This window comes from Budorcas taxicolor, chromosome 4 (genome assembly GCF_023091745.1).
Source record: "Budorcas taxicolor isolate Tak-1 chromosome 4, Takin1.1, whole genome shotgun sequence".
Lineage (NCBI taxonomy): Eukaryota > Metazoa > Chordata > Mammalia > Artiodactyla > Bovidae > Budorcas > Budorcas taxicolor.
Window position 1 is genome coordinate 18,447,714 of NC_068913.1, and position 21,591 is coordinate 18,469,304.

The following is a 21,591-nucleotide window of genomic DNA, read 5'->3' on the forward strand; positions in this document are numbered from 1 at the left end:
TTGCAGGTGAACTCTACCGTCTGAGCCACAGGGGAAGCCCCTCAGCCACAATAGATTCCCATTTCCTAGTGGAGACAGAAGGCTTGACTACAAGGATCTGGATTAAAAGACGGAAATGTGCTCGGTTTTACTTTGGCCTGGCCACAAGCTTCTAGAAGCCGTTACAGTTCTGATACTCCAGTTTCTCCATAGTTTAACAACAGAGCCAGACTACTTTCTCAATGAAACCTCACCTTGTGGATCTCATGTTAAAAGGGTAGAAGACTACTCGAGTTATTTGCTACCCTCCAGTCCTAGAAGTGGTGTTCACATATAGCATAACCGGTGATCCTTTCCACTCTTTCTTAATTTTTTGATCTGGAGTTTTCAGGGAACGCATTTGGATTAATTCTCTGATGTAGGGGAGTAGCTGCTGACAAGTGCCCAGAACAGTAAATGCTTTAGCAGTGCAGCTATTCCCAACCAAGGCTTGAGAATCATTGACCAAAGCAGCCTGCGTCATCTAAGTTAGTTGTTTCAGTGCATTACACCCAGGCTGTGTTATCCATCATAAATGTACAAGAAAGCCTTTTTCCCACTGCTATTGATTTTTGCTTGGTGACTATTTGTCTGCACTCTTGACAGGATGACAGTTGGCTGACATTGCTAGCCTTGAGTGTCCTTTCATACTTCCTGCAGTCTAAAACTGGCATGTGGGTGGGAAGATTCAGATTAAAACTCACTGAAATAATTGCTCCCTTGTTGGATTTTTTTCCATCTCACTTACTGTACTGTACTATCCGTTCTAACGTCTCCCTCCACCAAATTTTAGTCCTATTTTTTCAGTATTCCTTCTCCTTATGCTGTTTTCTAAACAAATAAACTTGTATTCTCATTTACTAGATCCTAGAGTCATTGTTAGTCAGTAGACAGTTACCTGGGGCAGATACTAATATGCTATGTTTTCTGGAAGAGGAGGCAAGTTGTCAAACCCCAGGAATGACAGACTTTCCATTTAGTTAACTTCTCAGACCTATTTGACTAGTCTGTGTCTATCTACCCCCCGAAAGCAGAGGTTTTTAGCTTGGGCAGGATGTCATTTCCCCTTTATAGGCTACTCAGATTTCATTTTCACATGAACTGTTGCAGGTATCTTGAGCTTCCTTCAAATTACCCAGGGGCCTGATGAATAGCTGGACTCGCCTGTGAGTGGACAGCTCATTAGCCAATCTACAAGGGCCTGCTGTGACTATTTTTAATCAAAAAGCCAGGTTTTTAATGGTGGATAGCCAATTAACAGCAAAATGTACCCTCATGAATTTTAACTGTTGCCTTGTCAGAAGTCTTGAATTTGATGTTCCCTTTCATGATGTTTATTTTCCTTACTGTAATTGGGAACATGGGAGGACCTGGTTGGAATTAAGAGTCAGGTGTGAACGCAATTTTTGGGATTGTGGTGATTTTTATGCATGCCTTGTGTTATTTTTTTCTTTCTCTTCAACAAATACAAGCAGTTCTGAGCACAAGTTTCCATCAGTTGGGTCCTGGGAAAAAGGATACAGAAAAAATAGTAGCAAAGCTTTCTTTGTTTCTGTTTATTATTATATATTTTATAAAATTGAAAAATATAAAAAAGCATATATGGAAAAAACATGGAAATATAAAGAAGAAAATCACCCATTATTCCATCACACAAAATAAACTTAGGCTAGAATTTTGGGGGGTACATTTTCCTGTCTGTGTGACTTTTGTCTCTACTCATATCTTTCACACACACATCTAATAGAATAGATATACAAGTATCCTAACCTCTATGTGTTTAGTTGCTGTTTTAGTCATTAAGTTGTGTCTGACTCTTTTGCAACCCCATGGACTGTAGTCCGCCAGGCTCCTCTGTCCATGAGATTTCTCAGGCAAGAATAGTGGAGTGGGTTGCCATTTTCTTCTCCACTATCAGTTTAGACATATTTACAAAATAAGTAGACTCTGCAAACTATTTTTAACCTGTTCTTATGGTTGATCATTACATTGTGAACATCTCCCTCCAGTCATTCCATATGTTAGAAAACATGATTTCAACAGTTTCATAGTTGTTCACAGGTTCTAGTCAACCCAGCCATAAGCTTTTGCTTCTTTCTTCTAGATTGCTTCTTCTATGCCCACGCTTTTTCACTTTTCCATTCTCACTGTCATGTACTTTCCTTTATCTTTGGTACATTATCCACCTTCCACTGGCTTTTCCTTCCCTCTCAGCAGGACTTCACGATGAAAACCTCATGAACTCAGGCCCACACTGTTTCTTCCATGAACCTTCTCCCAAGGTGATCAGAGTAAGTGTAACTGAAACCTGAGTGTAAGGATGGAGGCAGGTGTAAGCGCAGGCGAGCCGCTGGCAAAGTCTTGGTTCTGGGCGTCACCTCTGCTGGTGCGAGGCTGTCCTTGTTGGGCAGAGGCGCTCCGATCTGGAAGGTGACAAGTGTGGTTTTCCTGAACTGTGTTCTGCCCTTTGCTTTTTTCCAGTTTCTTAGACTCCTTCTTCAGAAGTCCCTAAACTTCAGTCGTTTGAATCCCAGGTAGATAGCTGTAGGACGTGGAGCCTGATTCCTGTTCTGACCTGTCCCCCATTTAAGAGCTCCATGTAAGTTCTTCTGCTTGGGCTCCTCAGAGGGAATCTCAGGGACTTGATGCTTTCTTTAAGGTCTCCCTTTAATATGAGCCTTCCTGTTCCATAACCAAGCTGTAAAGTTGTACCATGCAGTTTTGGTCAGAAAGCAATGGATTGTTTGGGAAGGTCTGGGATTAGGTATATAAAGGCAAATTTGGATGTAATTTACAGTTATAGCATAAAGAAACCCATGGAATGGAGAGTCTTTCAAAGAAATGGCACTAGCCGAACTGAAAAGTCAACTGGACAAAAGAATAACCCTCTATGAATTACATGAAGCTGGCTACCTTCAAATCCCCTCCTGCTCTGTTGCCCAGAGCATGATAATCATTACAGAACAGAAGGAGAAATCTCGTGTGCAAAGTGTTTCTTCTTTGATGGGAATATCTTTTAACTTCTTCCACCCCTTCTTTCCTTTCCTCTACCCCCTGCCCGTTAAAATGAGGAGAATCTGACATCACAGATCTAATTGTTGGTTAGGGACTGCTGAACAATTCAACTGAAGTAACACTTAGTCACAGTGAAATGTTATCTCAAAGAGGTGTCTGGATTCTGTGACCTCTATCTCTAATTGTTTTTATTCCAGATAATAGCCATGTCCTCCATCCCTGCCCAACCTCTCCAAGTTCCATTCACTTTGTGAACAATGAATATTTTCTTTATTTGTTTTGGGGATAATGAAAGTAGGGGTGAGTCTGAAACAATACTAACGTTATTCTGTCAGTTCGGAAAGCAGTTCTTCTATGGCAGGATTTTTAACATTTTTTGGGGGGATGTTCTTTTTGTGAAAATGAAAATATTCATGGTTTCTCTATTGTAAATATTTTGTATTTTCTTGTCCCTTTATGGATGTTTTTAAGGGAAATTTGAATTTCCATTAATGTGAAAAAATGAATCCTTGACTATGGCATGTATTCTTAGCAACACTCTGAGTGGTATCAGAAAGTGTGAGAAAACCCTGGTTCCTTCTCTATCAACTGATCACCTTCTCCCCTGAAAATCTGACCTACTTTTTAAGTCTTTTTTCTATTATTTCAGACCTGGTCATGTGTCTTCATGTCCCTATCTCAGAGAGGCCCTTTGTCTCTCCCTACAGAACCTCTTACCCTAAGTCATTTCTTATCTTAGAAATGACTAAATTAATTTTTTCCTTTTCTAACATTGCTCTTACCTTAGCTTGTGTTTTTTCTTCTCAAGAATTTCTAGATTCATATTTGACATTGTTTGATACATATGGTGTTATTTTAGTTAGTTTTTAATGATATGTTTTTACATTAAACTTCCAATCTGACATCCTGAAAGGTAATTCTACACGTTGTTTTTTCAACCTTAGCTATGAAGTATGTCAACAAAAGGCAGGCTTTCTGTTAATAAATTTATGAACATGCTTTTTATTAATAAATATAGTAAGTCTATCACTGCATTTAAAATCTAAAAACAGTGCAGAGCTATTCCCAGAGCTGATTTTTGGAGCAGATTACAAATGTATTTCAAATTGAAGATGGCTGGGGATTTCAGCTAAAGCAAGGTGAGTCTTGGGGTTTGTCCATATCAAATAATATCCCCAGAACATTGCATCTGCAAAGTTGAGAGAGTGAGCAGGTGAAGAATTCCTCCTCTCCTTCTTGGTTCTAAAAGGGAGACAATAGTCTGAGGTACAGCTCTAAAAAGAAAAGGCACTTCCCTGGGAGATGAGCTGGGACAGCAAGCTTCCACACTTCCCATGAGTGATTAAAAAAAAAAGAGAGAGAGAGAAAGCCCTGGTTTGCCCAAAGACTGGTATATTACTCCACATTGTGCTTACTTACCCTTTTTTATTTCTTTATAATTATGTTGCTTTACTGTAGGTGACTGATGGCCATAGGCTATCACTAGCTGAATAAATAAATATCTCCTTGGGGTAAAGATGATGATGGGGAAACAGTAGTAATTCTCTTTCCTTTCTAGATTTTTTGCTTAGAAGCATATATTAGTATAATATAGGACAGAATGAACTGCATAATTAAAAAAGGAATATGCCAATGTACCTAATTTTAACACAAGTCTTTAGTGGGCATTTTAATATAATTCTGTGTTTAGTGCTTGAGTTAGTCTAATCGTTCTTGTCTTTTTTTTTTAAAGTTTAAGGTATAGGGCATGATGGTTTGATTTACATATATTGTGAAATGATTACTACAATAGATTTTGTTAACATCCATTATCTCATATGGATACCATTAAAAGAAAAGAAAAAAAATTCTCTTTATTATGAGAGATTTTAGGATCTACTATCTAACAACTTTCTTATATATCAGAGTGATGTTAACTATAGTAACTTTGTTGTACATTATGTCCCTAGTACTTACCTCTCTATGATATATAGAGATAATAACTGACAGTTCGTACCTCTTAATCACTTTCCTCCAGTTCCACCTACCCTTGCCTCCCACCTCTGGTAACCACAAATCTGATCTCTTTTTCTATGAGTTCAGTGTTTTTTGCTTTTTTTAAAAAAAATTAGATTTCACATGTAAGTGAAATTATACAGTATTTGTCTTTCTTCATCTGACTTATTTCACTTAGCATTATATTTTTAAGGTCTATCTCTGTTTTTGCAAGTGGTAGGGTTTCTTCCCTTTTTAGGGCTGTATGATATTTCTGTGTATATTCACAACTTCTTCATCCATTCATCTATTGAATGGATATTTACATTGTTTCCATGTCTTGGCTAATGTTAATAATGCTGCTTTGAAGATGGAGATGCAGATATCTTTTTGAATTACTGTTTTTGTTTCCTTTGGATATATTCTTAGGAATAGAATTACTGGATTGTGTGGTAGTTCTATTTGTAATTTTTTGAGGAACCCCCATACTGCTTTCTGTAGTGGCTACACCAATTTACAATCCCACCAACAGTAAAAAAGGGTTCCTTTTTCTCTATATCTATGTCAGCACACATTTTTTTGATGAAAGCCATTGTAACAGGCATGAAGTGATATCCCATTTGGTTTTAATTTGCATTTCCTTGATGACTTGTGATGCTGAGCAGCTTTTCATGAATTATTGGCTATTCATATATCTTCCTTTGGAAGATGTCTATTCAGGTTCTTTGTCAATTTTTAAATTGGATTATTTGTTTTTGTTATTGACTTGTATGAGCCCTTAATATGTTTTGGATGTTAATTCGTTTTCAGATAGATGGACCATTGATTCTTATAGGAGTCACCTCTTGCTGCCGGAGTGGTGGTGGGGAGGATGGCTGTATCAGAATCATGTGGAGAACTATTTGATATGCTGCCTTAAGGAAACATGTTTTCTGAGCTGAAAATTCATCACTGTCTAGTTAGCCTATTGCCTATCGCTATTCTATGTCTCATCAATATTACGGTAGAAGAAGATTGAGGACTGAACCACAGAGGCAGATTGTCTTCAAGGACTTCACTATAATTACTTGTTTGATTTTCTGACTCCTCCATTAGGTTGTACATCTGTAATGGCTTAGACCATGTCTGTCTCATTAGTCATTCATTGTGTTAATCATCAATTATCTTATTAATACCTTGATCCTTATTATATCAGGAGCACCTGACGAGTCGGTGCTCGTCAGACACTTATTGAATGAATAGAAGAATGAATGCATGTTGAATAGGGAGACAGTGCAGATGGAAATTTCTCTGCGGTTTAAGTTGAATTCTTTCCTTGGGCATTAGCTTGTGTGGGCACTTGAAAAAACTTACTGCTTCTTCTTCTGCTGCTGCTGCTGCTGCTGAGTCACTTCAGTTGTGTTCGATTCTGTGCGACCCCATAGACGGCAGCCCACCAGGCTCTCTGTCCCTGGGATTCCTTATTCTCTCCAAAATGCCACCAGAAAAACATAGTTAAAAAATTGTATTATTTAAAAATTAGCTAAAACATTAGAGAATGGTTCAGTAAATGGATCAATCAAAGCAAAATTAAAAGAGTACTTAGAAATGAGGGAATGTAACTCAGGAAATAGTCAGAAATAAATGAAAAGTCAGCTCAGAAATAAAGACTAAACTAGAATAAGCAAAAATAAATCAGCACAACAGATATTGCCTTAAAAGAAATATGAGGTGAAACGGAGGAACGTTTTAAAGTTCATGAAGAAATGAAAAAGGAAGGAAAAATGTTTTGAATGAAAGAAGATCCAGTGTCAATGTAATAGGAATCCCTGAAGAAGTAAACAAACAGAATAAGACAGAATAAACAATAAAAACACCATTATTCAAGAAAATTTTTTAAAGTTAAAAAAAGTTTGAAACTATATATTCAAAAATGTAGTTGATAATATCAATCCTGAAAAAATAATACCAAGACATACTCCAGTCAGATTTGTTTAATAAAATCATTTGGGCCTCTTGACAAAACTGAAACTGACTTATATGGGAAAGAACATTAGATTATCATCACACTGTTTTATAGACAGCAACGCTTTATGGTAGAAGAAAATGGACTAACATATTTTAAGAAATTTATAGGAAAAAATGTGAACCAAAGAGTTTTATAGCAAGAAAAACTGATTTTCAAGTATAAAGAGCATGGTCTGTTGTTAAAATACAATATTAATTATGTAGTTAATAATAATTTATTTCCTATCAGAGTTTTCTGAGAAATCTACTAGAGAATGAACATACAATGGAAATCATTAGAGAGAAAGACATTGCCACAAGGACTAGTGATGAACATTAAACATACAGTAATTAAATAGAACTAAGACTAAATGAAAGCTAAAAGGAGGGAAGAATTTATAAAATAGCTATAAAATAATATGCTATAAAATGGAAATAAAGAATAGTCATGTATGGATGTGAGAGTTGGACCATAAAGAAGGCTGAGCACTGAAGAATTGATGCTTTTAAATTGTGGTGCTGGAGAAGACTCTTGAGAGTCCCTTGGACAGTAAGGAGATCAAACTAGTCAATCTTAAAGGAAATCAACCCTGAATATTCATTGGAAGGACTGTTGCTGAAGCTTCAATACTTGGGCCACCTGATACGAAGATCCGACTCACTGGAAAAGACTCTGATGTTGAGAAAGATTGAAGACAGAAGGAGAAGAAGGTGGCAGAAGATGAGATGATTAAATAGCATCACTGACTCAATGGACATGAATTTGAGCAAACTCCAGGAGGGAGTGGAGGACCGAGGATACTGCTGTCCATGGGGTTTTAAAGAGTTGGACATGACTTAGTGAATGAATAACAACAACAAATAAAAATATATGTGCAAAGGGCACACCCAGTGTTCAGATTGTGGTGGCTTTAAAATAATCAGTTCAGTTCAGTTCAGTCACTGAGTTGTGCTGGCGACGGAATGAAACACCAACACGGCAGAGTGGTTTGAATCTTTATATTTTAACCCTTGCTTCTTACAGCTACTTTATTTTATATCCCTTGCACAACAACCTACAGGGCAAGCTGCCAAGCACTATGATTCAGAGACTATACAGTGCGCAGGCACAGGGCGAGATAACCTTTACCTTGACTTCTTTACTGCAGCTAAGACTTTGTTTTGGGGAACTTCCTTATCAACTTAGAATCCGTTTTGTCCCAGGGTCTGTTCCTTTTGAGGAATCAGAGAAACATCCTTGTGTGCAAGAAATGTTCTTTTCCCACGGGAACAAACAGGATTCTTAGCTGAACATCTCGTTTGCAAGAATGTTCAGCTCAGGTTGAGAGTCTCGTTTGCAAGCACTTCTCAACCTTCCTTAAACCTAGTTCCCTACACTGGGCAGAACATCTCGTTTGCAAGAATGTTCAGCCCTGGTTGAGAGTCTCGTTTGCAAGCACTTCTCAACCTTCTTTATACCTTGTTCCCTACAGAGTTGTGTCCAACTCTTTGTGACCCTATGGACTGCAGCACGCCAGGCTTCCCTGTCCATCACCAACACCTGGAGTTTACTCAAATTCATGTCCATCGAGTCGGTGATGCCATCCAACCATCTCATCCTCTGTCCTCGCCTTCTCCTCCCACCCTCAATCTTTCCCAGCATCAGGGTCTTTTCAAATGAGTCAGCTCTTTGCATCAGGTTACCACAGTATTGGAGTTTCAGGTTCAACATCAGTTCTTCCAATGAATATTCAGGACTGATTTCCTTTATGATGGACTGGTTGGATCTCCTTGCAGTCCAAGGGACTCTCAAGAGTCTTCTCCAACACCACAGTTCAAAAGCATCAGTTCTTCTCTGCTCAGCTTTTTTTATGGTCCAACTCTCACATGACTACTGGAAAAATCATAGCTTTGACTAGATGGACCTTTGTTGGCGAAGTAATGTCTTGCTTTTTAATATGCTGTCTATGTTGGTCATAACTTTTCTTCCAAGGAGCAAGCATCTTTTAATTTCATGGCTGCAGTCACCATCTGCTGTGATTTTGGAGCCCCCCAAAATAAAGTCTGTCACTGTTTCCATTGCTTCCCCATCTATTTCCCATGAAGTGATGGGACCAGATGCCATGATCTTAGTTTTCTCAATGTTGAGTTTTAACCCAACTTTTTCACTCTCCTCTTTCACTTTCATCAGGAGGCTCTTTAGTTCATCTTCGCTTTCTGCCATAAGGGTGGTGTCATCTGCATATCTGAGGTTATTGATATTTCTCCTGGCAATCTTGATTCCATCTTGTGCTTCATCTAGTCCAGCATTTCTCATGAAGTGCTCTACATGTAAGTTAAATAAGCAGGGCAACAATATACAGTCTTGATGTACTCCTTTTCCAATTTGGAACCAGTCTGTTTTTCCATGTCCAGTTCTAACTGTTGCTTCCTGACCTGCATAGAGATTTCTCAGGAGGCAGGTCAGGTGGTCTTGTATTCTCATCTCTTGAAGAATTTAAAATAATATTCCCTATTAAAAGAAACTAAAAGTTGGAGAATCGGTTAATTTTAGGCCTGGGGCAGGAAATACACAAAATTAATCTGGAACATCTTATTATACCATGAAGTTAGGAAGCCATCAAAAACTACTGGGGTTTGTCAAAAGAGCTCAGGAACCAACTTTAAGATGTTCCCATTGGGGCAATTTAAGCTTCAAAAGAGATAATTGTAATGGAATAAAACATATAAATTATGTTTAAATCCATTGATACATAATTTTGTTTAAAAAAACAGCCACTTTCGGAAGATTCTAAGGAACCAATTCATTTTCTTGAAAATGGGTAAGTAGCAGGAAAGAATCAAACATTATTCTGCCTTTCCAATATGAGCCATGTGAAAACCAAATAGTAGATGATGAGAAGCATTTATATACAAATTTTTTAAACTAATAAATGAAAGAAAAGGATAAAATGTAACTGTCACTATTTTACAAACCCCAAATGAATTACTTGATTTAGGCATTAAGCCCCAACAGCTACTAATGGAGAAAGAGAAATAACTAGACATTAAATGCTTTTTGATGAGAGGCCACACTAATTAGAGTCTTTGCAAAGGGATGGAAGCCATACCTAGTCAAGGTTCCTACCAATGTGCAGGAAATACACTGGGCAGAGGAATGTGCTGAACTGTGCCGTATTTATCAGCGATGTCTGGACTGTAAAAATCTCTGCAGGTCAAATGCCCCAGATACTAGAACAAAAAATTGTAAGGCAAAGAAAAGGATGATTGAGAAACTTGTAGATTAAAAGAGACTTAAAATATGTATCAGATCTAATAAAATGGGCAACACTAAAATATGATGTCTAGGAATGTGTATTTATGTGATAAAACTTACATGATAAAAAAATGATTATTATAGAAATTGGGATAGTGCCTGCTTTTAGGAGGAGGGTGGTGTTTGAGATACAGAGGTACACGTGGATGGAGTATCTTAGGTGGCTGGCAAAGGTCTATATCTTGACTTAGGTGTGGTTGCAGGATGTCTGCCTATAATAGCTCATTAAGCTACACATGTTTTGTGTGGTTTCTTTTCACAATTAAAAAGTTAAAAATCAACAAGAGTGAAATAAGGTTGGACAGGGCTTTTATTTCCTTTCCCAAGTAAATTCTATGATTCTTGCTCTGCCTATATATGTGGTCTGAGACCTTATTAATGCCTAAAGTTCAAAGACTTCTAAAGTAGGGGGCAAATTCATCTTTACATGACTGTATGTCCAATGCGCTAGAGACTTGACATGGTTCAAAACAGTCATAACTTTCTTTGAGAATTCAGCATTTTTCTGCGTTTTATTTGTCTCCAGGGAAAATAATGTGACTTTATAGGTTTGCTATAATCAGTGAGAATTTCTAACGCCGGGGTGCCAGGGAGCTGGGCAGTAAATCTCAGTGGACTCACCCACTGTCCTAAGTGGCTTACTCATGCCATACCACTCCTTGAATAGCTGCTAACAATGACTGCAAGCTGTACTTTGCAGAAGCTAGAGTTGATCTTTATTTAATCTATTCATCCACTGTGTGAACTTGGCCACCTGGGAGTTTTATGAAGAAAAATGAGTCACCAAGACTTGTAGATAGTGGGAAACAAACTCTCCCTCCTCTGAAGCAGTCCTAGAAATTAAATCTTTTTTTTTCCCTTAGTGATTCACTAAGTGTTTGCAGTCTTGGTCCACATGTTTAGTCGTTGTCAAGACGGATGTTTCTCAAGGAATTATATTTTCATTTCATGGTGAGATTCTTTTTATCTTCCAGACACTTCAATTACTAACAGAAACTGGATGGGAGAGGCTCAAGTAGTAAGGCATCATGTGTACATCAGTGCTCAGGGATGAGGGTCCCACGTGGACTGTGTTGTGTCCACATCTGATGAGCCATAGCATACTCATCAGCCTTTTCTGATGAGCCTTTTCTGACTCCAGCCTTTTCTGTGGACGATGATAGAAATTTCTGAACTTCCATCCTGGGCCCATCTTTTCACTTAATATCTAAAAAAAAAAAAAAAAGAAATAACCAGTGATGATCACCACAGTCAACATTTTTTTCTTCTTTGCAGAACTCATATAGAATAAATCAATTTTGCTTCATAAATAAGGCTAAAGTGACTATAGAGGGCTTAAGGCAAATTCTTTGCATTAGACCATGGAACTTGCATCAGAGAGGCATTAACAAAGGTGCAATTCATCCAATTGCAGTGGTGATCAGATGTGTATAGAAATATCTTAAGAGAGAGACAGAGGAAAAAAAAAAAAACAAAACTTCCATAACATTTCTGAGTGCTTGGGGGGATTTTTTAATTTGAGGGTTTGGGAGTATTGGGGAATGGAATAAATATTATGAAATGAAATCCAGAGGTCAGAAGTGAAAGAGTGAGTTCATTTGCTTTTAGATTTGATTACAATTTAGAGTCATTTCACTGTGAAGAAGGAATGTGATTTCTAAAGTTGAAATAATAAAACCATTTATAAAATGCTTTATCTTGTTCTAATAATTAGTCTTAAGAATGAATCCCAATGACTTTAGTTCCTCTGAAGTTGTTGCATAGACCAGACTCAGTGCTGCGGACTAGGCTGAGCAGAAGCTGATGTCCCCTTTGGACTACTTCCTGTTGCCTGCCCCTAATGCACATGGAGTCCTGTGGACTTGCTACTGAGTTCCCCATAAGACTGGCTCGGGAGGCCCTGAGCATCTGGCCAATGTAGCAGAATCCATGGGCTGGGACTCTGCAGAAGCTTTGGCCCAACAGAGTGAAACTGCTGAAGTTCAGCTTTTTCACTAGTTTGCTTCACATTAAAGAGCAGCCTCAGCTTGAACAGCTGGGGCTAAATTGCAGGGGAAAGTGTTTCCATGAGCTTCGTTGGCTTTCCCAAATGAGCTTGTGGAATCTGGCCACTGTCAGCAATGCGCAAACACGCCATCTGATTGTGCCTCAGTGAAATGAGGGCAGTTTCATTTTCCTTTTGAAAGTCCATTTCCCATACAATCAAATCTCCTCTAGTCAGGCCCACTTACTTCTGTTTTTAGCAGGGAGCTGCTTAGGCGAGGCAGAGAAGACAATGGCACCCCACTCCAGTGTTCTTGCCTGGAAAATCCCATGGATGGAGGAACCTGGTAGGCTGCAGTCCATGGGGTCACTGAGAGTCGGACATGACTGAGCGACTTCACTTTCACTTTTCACTTTCACGCATTGGAGGAGGAAATGGCAACTCACTCCAGTGTTCTTGCCTGGAGAATCCCAGGGACAGGGGAGCGTGGTGGGCTGCCGTCTATGGGGTCGCACAGAGTCGGACACGAGTGAAGTGACTTAGCAGCAGCTTAGGTGAGGGAAATATTTGGAGGCACTTCTTGTTTATATGACTTCAGGGGACTTTAGGGCTTCCCTAGCTCAGATGGTAAAGAATCCTCCTGCAGTGCAGGAGACCTCAGTTTGATCCTGAGGTTGGGAAGATCCTCTGGAGAAGGGAATGGCAATCCACTCCAGTATTCTTGCCTGGAGACTCCCATTGACTGAGGAGCCTGTTGGGTCTACAGTCCATGGGATCCCATAGAGTCGGACACTTAGGTCTCTTTCTGAGCTTCCCTAGCCTACACTGACAGATAATGTGCCTTAAGGTGAAAGTTAGCTCAGGATTGAGGTCTTCATATGTAGACTTTTTCTCTCTTCTGAACTTGTCATTTTGAATCAAGAATGGGATGCCTCAACACACATGCCTGCCTTTCTTCCTTTCTGTGCCAGTGACATCCCTTATGAACACTGATACCTTTCTCCTAAATTTGTGTTCAAATTCAGAATACTTATTAACATGGCTTATCAATGAAACAGTCTGTGTGTTGAATTCTATTTCCTATCCTTGATAAGAGATGCTTCAGTGACAGTGGAGTAGAGTGGCCCAAGAGACTAAGCCGGCTTCCCCTCCATATTGTAATGGATGAAGCCTTGGATAGAATGGTTAGAAAGACTGTGTTCTTGTCTCACCTCTGTCCCTTGTCAGTTAACTAAAACTGCATTTGATCTCTTTGAGACCTAGGTTTCCTCATCAGAATAAATGATATACCCATTCTGAATATCTTATAGTTTGTTGTAAATATATAGAAATAAATAAACATGTGTGGATGCCTTTGCAAACTGCCTGGTATGACACAGATAAAAGCTGTTCACAACAGAATGTATTGCAGATTTCTGCTCCCTTCTTTCCTAGACTTAGAGGAACTATTAGGTGCTAGGTACTTTAAGTAAGTACCAAAAACTCCCAGAACTAATAGTGCTATACTAGAAAAAGTACTAGCTTGGGACTCAGCATATCTGGGGTTTTGTTTATATCCTATAACAAATTACTTACAACATCTTGGGTGTCTGGGCTCTACATCTATATTTGTAAAACTGGAAGGTTGAATTAGAGGAGTGAATGTTAAGCATTGTTTTTAGCACTTGAAACCATATTGCTAATAATAAAATCTTATAAAATCCTGGTTTATAAATAAAATATATATGCAAGGAGCTATGCTAAATCATGTGAAAGTGGGATGTCCAGAGACCTGCCTGATTGACCTCTTCTGCAAGTGTCCCAGAGGCACCTTTGTGGCATTTTAGGGTCCCCTGGAACACAATTTAAAAAGATCAGACATTCTCCAAGATCCATTCAGACTAACATTCTGTGATCCCAACTCAGCAAAGACTAATTTCTCAATACTTTGATAATTTTTTTTCTAATAGAAACAACTAGAAATTTATAGTCTTGGGTGTGCAAGCTAGACCAAATGACACACCTACTTTTTTTGTTTTCTTTTGATAAGTGACCTGTAAAAGACCTCAGAAATGTCTATTGCACTCCACAGAGCCGTCTTATCTATGTAGACATTCATGAAACCACGAATCCTTCATCCTCTTTCCTTATAACAAACTCAGGTCCACAGAAATGTGTTTCCTGTTGTCCATATTGCCAGACATGATACTGCCTTCATGCTAAGGTTACAACGGGCACAATGACACACACTGCTTTAAAGACGTCACACAGTCACAGTAGTTTTCAAACTGTGCCCAGCAAATTACAACTTTATGTATTAGGTATTGCATATCAGGATTGTGTTAGTTTTTAAGTGATGGCACAACGCAGTAGTTTTATTTTGTGCCTGAAATATTTGGTCTGCTTTTTCTGCTGTAGCTTGTCTAGGTTTCCACCATCAAGCAGGATGATGGCAATGCTTGCAACTCAGGATTCAGTGATGGCAGCTCTCAAGAAATAGATTCTGGCCTCTTTTGTGAGTTCCACAAAGCATTTGGACTGTCTTTTATTTAAAAAAAAAAAAAAAGAAAAAAAAGATTTAATAAATACATTTGAAAGATATTTTAGAAATTAAAGCAATAATGAATGTACAGAATGTATTAGCCCTCTCCTTTTTGGATTATAAATTGCTTTTGGATTATTTATTCTGAACTTGGTTAAGTGTCATAGAACTGAACTTCTCCAAAAATGATGAAAACATCTTCAACAAGCTGTCACTTTTGGGAGTAAGAAAAGCAAAATGGACATACATATGTGAGTTTAATTTTTTCTTCTCCTTCAATAAAAATAATGGTCTTTTCTCATCCAGGAAAAATATTGTATCATTCAGAAATGGACTTTTTCACCATTCAGACTGCATTCCAATAGTCAAATTTCAAGAGTGACACTTAACCTTTGTCATAGTCCATACTGTACTTAGATAGGGTGAGCGTCACCTAAGCAACTTGCACAATATATGTAGCTTCTGACCAAAGTACACTTATTAAGACGGTAGCCCCGTAGCTAGTCTATCTGCTCATGCTGTAGCGTGTCCTCTTCTTAGAGATCTCAGAAGTTTCTGTGAGAGAAATTTTGATTTCTCATCACTTCCTCTTGCTCTGCAGAAGGATGACACAGAGAACTATCTTATTCTCCAGAAAGGCGATTCCTTTATGCCTGAGAATGTAATGAGATGGAGGTGGGCTAGGAGAGAGGTTAACTGGGGAAGGGGGCTCAAACGGCAACTTCCCACTTGGTAGTTTTTTTGTATGTTTTAAGTACAGTATTAAAAAAAAAAAGGAGACCTATTCTTCCAATTTCAGGCTAGTACATTTTAAGAAATACATTGGAGCTAGAAGACAAGAGGCAATAACTATAAATTATTTTCCTGAGGGGAACATTTTGGATTCAGGTATTGATTAGGATTCTCTGTGAAAATGAGAGGAGCAAAGGTTGATAAGCTCAAATCAATGTCGTAAAAACAAAAATAGTAGCTGCCAGGACCATTTGTGGATTAAACATTATTGGTGTTTATCTTGTATTGATGCTGGCTATAAAGATCAGTTTCAGCATACCTAGTTTTTCCTTTCCAAACTGAATAGCTAGGATAAAATACTTAGAAAAAGAGTGTCTCCCTAGATTTAAAAATTGCAGATATATTATGGGTATATTATGGGATCTAAGATATGTCCATAAGTATCATTTCCCCTCTGAGTTTGAATAAGTCAAGAGATGTCAGGAGTTTAAAATATCATCTTTGTTTCAGATAAAACTGATTTTGGAGAGTGTGTTTTTTATCTGCTTGTGAGTAAACTCCCTTTCTGAAGGCAAAACTAGCAGAATTCACATCAGCCACAGATAGCAAAATGGCATCCTGAGACTCCTCATATAAGATAGGGAGGGGCAGAGCAGAGTGTGTGCTTCTTTAAGGAGGAGAACGAGAAGAAGCAGAGCCTAGCCTCTGAGCACCCCATTCACCTTCCAAACTCCTTTACTTGCTCCTTTTCCTCATCTGTAAGATGGCCATTGGAAAAGACCCTGATGCTGGGAAAGACTGAGGGCAGGAGGAGAAGGGGGCAGCGGAGGATGGGATGGTTGGATGGCATCAACTCAACGGACATGAGTCTGAGCAAACTCTGGGAGACAGTGAAGGAAAGGAAAGCCTGGCGTGCGGCAGTTCATGAGGTCTCAAAGGGTCGGCACAACTGAGCAACTAACAGCAGCAGCAAGCTGGACATAATAAAGACCTGCGTCCATCACTTAATTGATTGAGATAATACATTCTTGACAAGCTGGATCTGACCCCTGCCTACCTCTCCAAGCTCATTCTGCCTTTATTCTCAACATTCTGGCTGTGCAGTCTTTCAGTTCCTGCACACATCATGTCCTTGTCTCAGAATTTTTTGGTTTGCAGTTATCGCTACCTGGACAGCCCTTACTATTTTTCTGGATATGGTTAATCCATATGCATTCTTCAGTTCTTTGCTTACATGTAATTTCCTTAGTTTTTTTTCCTGACCCTACTCATTATCTAAACTACCTGCCCTTTTATATATCTCACTCATAGCCTTTATATGTCAGACTTTATATTTACTCAAATAATTATTTGTTCAGTGTCTATTTTCTCTGACCACAGATTATGCATATAAGAACAGGGACTGTGTTTATTTTGTTTACCATTATACACTAGAGCCTTGCAGAGAACCTGACCTATAACAGTTACTAAATAAATATTTGTTTAATGAATATGTTAAATGCCTAGCACATAGTGTGCATTTCATTGATATTAGTTTCCTTCTCTCCTGCCTCAAAACCATCAGCTCACTGGTTTATATGATGGTAAATGCATCTCAGGTTAGCCTCTCTCTTGTTCTTCCATTTTATAACTCTAGTCCATAAGTGGGGCACTACTTGTGAGTTAGTACCATGTTTCTTTAATCACTGGGGAAAAATTTTAAGCTTCTTCAAATACAGTTTTTTTAAAAATTTAACTTTACTTATCAGCTTGCCCTGAAATAAATAGAGCTACCCTCAAATGGAAAATCATAGAGAACATAGCTAATCTTCTCATAGAAATCAAAATGACTGAACCCAGGTCTTACATCTTTTATGTTCTTTCTTCCAACTGTGTTCACTTAAGAGAAACTACATGACAACTCCAAGGACTTATGTCTTTCACCTATCTTTCTGTGTCAGGATCTCTGAGTAGGTTTGCCACCTACTGGATGCGTGACCTGGCGTAAATTACTTAACCACTTCTAGACTGAGCTTCCTCCTCTGTTAAATGGGCATGGTGGTAGGACTCATCTCAAAGCTTTGTTGTTATTGTTCATTCACTCAGTCATGTCTGACTTTTTGCGACCACATGGACTGCAGTATACCAGGCTATAGTCCTTTACTCTCTCCCAGAGTTTGCTCAAACTCATGTCCATTGAGTCGGAGATGCCATCCAACCATCTCATCCTCTGTAGCCCTCTTCTCCTCCTACCCTCACCCTTTCCCAGAAGCAGGGTCTTTTCCCATGAGTTTGCTCTTTGCATCAGATGGCCAAATTGTTGGACCTTCAACTTCAGCATCAGACCTTCCAATGAATATTCAGGGTTGATTTCCTTTGGAACTGACTGGTTTGATCTCCTTGCCATCCAAGGGACTCTTAAGAGTTTTCTTCAGCACCACAGTTCAGAAGCATCAATTCTTCATTATGAAGGTGAAATGAGATAATTTGTGCTTTGCATGGTATATAGTTTCTGGCAGGTGGTAAGAGTTCAGTAAATGATAGCTAATGCTCTTGTTTCTGTTCCTCAGTTGTCCGTCAGCTCTGTCTTTTAGCAGTGTACTGAACATCAATAACTGTTGAATTCTGTAGTAAGTCTTCCTCAGTTCTCAGTATTGATTCTGATGTAGGGTATTTGGACTCAAGCCTTTCAGAGGCATTTTATGGAGTTCCTTGAATTTGTGAATCATAACACATGGAGTTCTGAAGGAGGGAACATGGATATAGAATTTCTGCGTAAGAGAACTTCATGTAATTGGCAGCTTCATTATGCAGGGCTGAGATTTGAGGGTAAAATCATAGTTACTTCTGCCTCCCCATATGTTAGTGAAGATTTGGCCTGTTTGCAGGATGCCCCTTTCTTTCCTCAGTGCTCCATATGGGACCTTCTGGACGGTGGGTGATGTTTTCAGATAGAAGAAACTCTATTATTCAAAGATATCTGAGTTTTTCTGATGTCGGTCTGTTCCAGTTCCAGAAAATGCTGGTGCCATAGTCCAGGGCATTAAACCACTAACCGACATAATGAGAGAGGAAAAAGGAACTAAAATTTATTGACTGTGAATGATGTTCCAGGTACTGCACTTGGGTACTTTCAGAGCCATTTGCACAATTAGTGGCTATAACACCCCTGGAGGTCTAAGTGGGGCTAATGGTTGAGTGGGTGGTGCTGTTACTATATGTGAATGACTGATTCATTCATGAGCCTGTGGGCTGTATAGAGAGAACTTTCTGTTACCTACTAGTAGTCCCTCCCAAAATAGATGTCTGTCAAGTATCCCCAGGTAATCCAAATTTAGGAAGAAAAACTCAAGATTTTTGCTTTCCAATTCTGGTCTGTAAAACCACTTAGGATTAGTGTTTTGAGTGGTTGTCAAAAGGACTGGCCGCAGCATTCCCCTAGTTCCCTAGCTGGATACTCAACCTCTGTCTGCTCTAGGCTCAGAGACCAGTTTCATGGCTGAAATCAGAAAAACTTCTCTGCATCTCAGTAACTCAGAACAGTTATTGAGGTTCAATATGCTGTTAAAAGAGTTGATGGACAATGGGTCCTATTTTGACTTGATTTCTGGTTTAGAGTGATTGGGTTCCTGATTTAATTTAGCCACATTCCACCTTATTCTCTGAGCCTGGACCTTGATTCCTCTGGCTCTCAAATCCTACTGCATCCTCACTGGTAAAATCAGAAACTTACGACCCTGAGACCCAGTCTTGAGAGGGGTTTCTTCTCAGTCACCTACTAATCCTGCTCTCTGGAACATCTCTCTCAAGGTAAGCTCTTGACTTGGGCATTCAGATTCCATAACTCTCCAAACTATATACTCAATCTCGTTTCTGTTAATAAAAAGCACTTCATGATGCCCGGAGAGAAGTTAACACCAAATAATTCTTCAGATTAAGACTAAATGACAAAAAAAAAGTCACGACAAACTGAGTCCAGTGAGCACAGAAATTGCTGAACTAGTTTCAATTCACCTTTTCCCAGTATTTTAGCAGGAGGTTGGGGGAGGGGAAGGAGCGATTTGTCCTGGGATATATGCAGGCTGTTTTTTCCAACATATTTAACTCACCACTTGCAATTTTGTAACCAAACTTTCTACTTGGTACTTCATAGAAAGAGCCCTATTTTTCATTTATGTTCAACCTTGGGAGTGAAGCAACACGGAAGTGATGACTCATTTTACGTGACTCTTCACTTACACTTGGGAGAGCTTGGCTTTCTGTGAAGTACGTCAGCTCCAACATTTGTGGGAGCATTTGGACGACCACTGTTTACTAGCAAAAAATCTGTGTTAAAACATGTGAGAGTCACTGCTTTCTATGTAAGATGTCAATAGTTTCATAATGGCAATAAATATTTGAGAGAAAGGAGGCACAGGGTTTAACTTATTCTAAAGCTTGGCATCCCAAGCGATATAATTTAATCACAACAGCCCCACCCTCCAGTTCTTTAATATTTTACCAAATACATTTCATGAATAAATATTAGTCAAGTACTTCTGGTACTTTGTGATTAAATATTAACAGGGTTATTTTTACAAAATGCACAGGAACATTTCACAGGATTGTGTCTATGAATGTAAATAGGTCTACAGATGTTTTAATAGGAACTTGTGGTTTCTTTTAGTGACATGTGCTTTTGAGTATGATTTATTATTAGAAAAACAATTATTTTGCTTCTTCCTCATCTGTGTGACTTATGGTTTATCATCATCTGAAAGTGTGATTTTTTTTACCAGGGCAACAAAGGATAAAAAATTTTGTAATTTATCCTAATAAGCTTGAATGGGAATCCACTTGTTTTGGACATTTCCAGCCAGGCATAATTTATCCCCATCCTTGGCTGTGAAACAGTGTGGATCTTCTTAACTGAGTCCCTGACAGATGGTTTCAGTGTTTTCAGGACTTCATTTCCAGTCATTTTGCCCATATTGCAAAATTGGCCTCGAAAAAGGGTAGAGTTGTTATGCTGCATTAACATCCCTTCAGAATTGCTTGCTGTGAAGGGCATGAAGAAATGAAGGCAATCAAGAGAGAAATGCTCGAAAAAATCTGCTTCTGGAAATTAGAAATGTTAGCAACATACCGATGGTCCCAGGTTACATCACAATCTCCATTTAATTTTGATAGTAAATCCCAAAGACACGTTAAATGCAATAATAAAAACACAAATATCCAGTTAATGTGGCTCATAAGCCATTCTGATGGCATCCATAATGTGGAAAGTTAGAAAGGGCTGTAGTGTAGGCCGGCTTCCTGTCGTCTTAAATCCTGCTGCTAGGTACCACCACTGACTATTAGGGGAACAGAGATGCTCACAGTACCGTTCAAGTCTTGCTACTGGCTCATAATGAAAGCACTCAAATATCTACATTCATTTTCCAAGAAACATGAATTGATCACATTCAGCATGCCAAATTTCCATTTTCTCTTGCAGCTTCAGCTGACTGACTTCTTCATCTAAAGTGCTGTTCTTTTCTTTTTGTCGCCTTTTAGTTTATGATCAAAATCAATGAGGACTGAAGCTTTCCACGGCCATCTATAAAATGCAATTACTGTGTACAACACACAGTAAAACTCCCGTGGTGTATATGTTGAGACATAATTTATGCCACTTACCTCCAGAGAGGTATCGATCTTTTTCTGTGAATGTTTTACAAAAGGGTCTCTTGAGTACAAGTGCAAGAAAATATGTGGCTATTGGGGCTGATCTATAATTTGATTAATAATGACCAATCTCTTGAACGTGACTCCTCACTGCTCTTTTATTGTGATCTGAACTTAGAATTTTAGCTTTGTTTTTGTCTTTTGCCACTCTTTTCAGAGGCACAGTTATTGCTGCATTTGATGTGCTAATCTTGTTACTTGCCTTATACATGCTACGGCTCTCATCAAGTTTGCAGCACTGTAGAGGATGAACACTAAATTTGGAATCAGAATACTTCAGAGCATCTTCTGGCTCAGGCACTAAATAGTGTGTACTTCGAGTACTCTGCTTGCCTCCCTGAATCTTAGTTATAGTCTCTGTTAAATGGAACCAGGAATCCA